This window comes from Chrysochloris asiatica, unplaced genomic scaffold, assembly GCF_000296735.1.
Source record: "Chrysochloris asiatica unplaced genomic scaffold, ChrAsi1.0 scaffold00095, whole genome shotgun sequence".
In the NCBI taxonomy this organism is placed as follows: Eukaryota; Metazoa; Chordata; class Mammalia; order Afrosoricida; family Chrysochloridae; genus Chrysochloris; species Chrysochloris asiatica.
The window spans coordinates 12,200,207-12,201,812 of record NW_006408613.1 but is presented as its reverse complement, the minus strand read 5'-3'; positions in this window follow the sequence as shown (position 1 = coordinate 12,201,812).

Here is a 1,606-nt window from a genome sequence, read left to right as displayed (position 1 = left end):
TATCAAAGACTTCATTGCTTGGTTCCATTATCAAAATAATGGAAGCAGGAGTCAAGAAATCAAAGGATATATTGCATTAGGCAAATCTGTAGCACACGATCTCTGTAAGTGCTCAATAGTGAACATGTCAGTTTAAGGACTAATATACGCCTGAGTCAGACCATGATATCATATCAGTAGCCTCATATGCATGTGAAAGTTTGACAATGAATAAGAGGAAGACCACATAAGAATTGATGCAATGGAGTTGTGGTGTCAGAGAAAAATATTAGAGGTAACATGGACGGCCAGAAGAACAAATAAATCTGTGTTGGAGGAAGTACAACCAAAAAGCTCCTTAGAAGCCAAGATAGCCAGATTTCATCTCTCACCCTTGAGACATATTCTCAGGAGGGACCAGTTCCTGGAGAAGGACATCAGGCTTGGCATGTGGATCAAGGTCAGTGAAAATGAGAGAGTCTCCTAACAAGATGTATTGGCATAGTGGCAGCAGTAATGGGTTCACACATAGCAGCAATTGTGAGGCTGATGCAGGACCAGGTAGTGCTTCATTCTGGTGTGCATAAGATTGCAATGGGTGAGAGCCAACTCGATGGTACCTAACAAGAAACAACAGTACTACTAAAACAGAAATACCAAAAGTGAATGGCTTTAATAAACATACATTTAGTCTCTTATAATTTGTTGTTTTTGTGTCTTCAAGTTGGTTCCTATTTATGATGACCCTGTATAGACTTCTGAAGAGTGGCTGGTGGGTTTGAACTGCTGATCTTGTGATTAACAGTATAGTCCTTATTCTATAGCAATACATCTAGTGTCACAGCTTGTTGTTGTTGCTAAGTGCTGTTGAGACAGTTTCAATTCATAGCGACCCTTTATAGGGTTTGCAAGGAGTGGCCGATAGGTATGAACCACCTATCTGCCACACCAGAGTCTAACAGTTTAATAGATACAAATCTGAATTCAGGTTGCTAGTTCTAGAGAAAGGCTTTCTCTCTCTGCCGGCTCATGGGGAGGGCCTTTGTCTCTTTTCAACAACCATGGGCCTGGTGTTCCTTTGAGATCTCATGCATTTTGGCATCAGTATGGCCTTGGGTTTAGGAGGTTCTCACACTGGGAACTCATGTCCAAAGAATGCATTCCACTCCAAGATCTTTTTACTCGCACTTCTTGCTCCATCTCTGCTCACATCTATCTTATTTCTTGTAGGATAAAAGGCAATTCAGACTACACTTCAAGGAAAATCCCCTTACAGGGCTGTGATCACACTCTCAACCTTTTTACCAAGTATTGGCTGATCATGTCAGATCATATTAAGGGGATGATTACATCATTACATAACTGCTAAATTACATCATTGCATAGTTGCCAAACAACAGGGGAAGATCAAACTTCTCAAAGTGGAGTTGACCATAATGACATGAATGTAGCAAAGCTTTCAGTGCCTTCATTTTCTAATGGGGCACAATTGAAAATGAGGAAAGCCAGCTGCAAACATTCATTATTAATCACAACAAGGAATGTACAAAGTATAAATCTAAAATAATTGGAAGTTCTCAAAAATGAAATGGGATGAATAGAGATCTATATTCTAGGCATTGTTGTT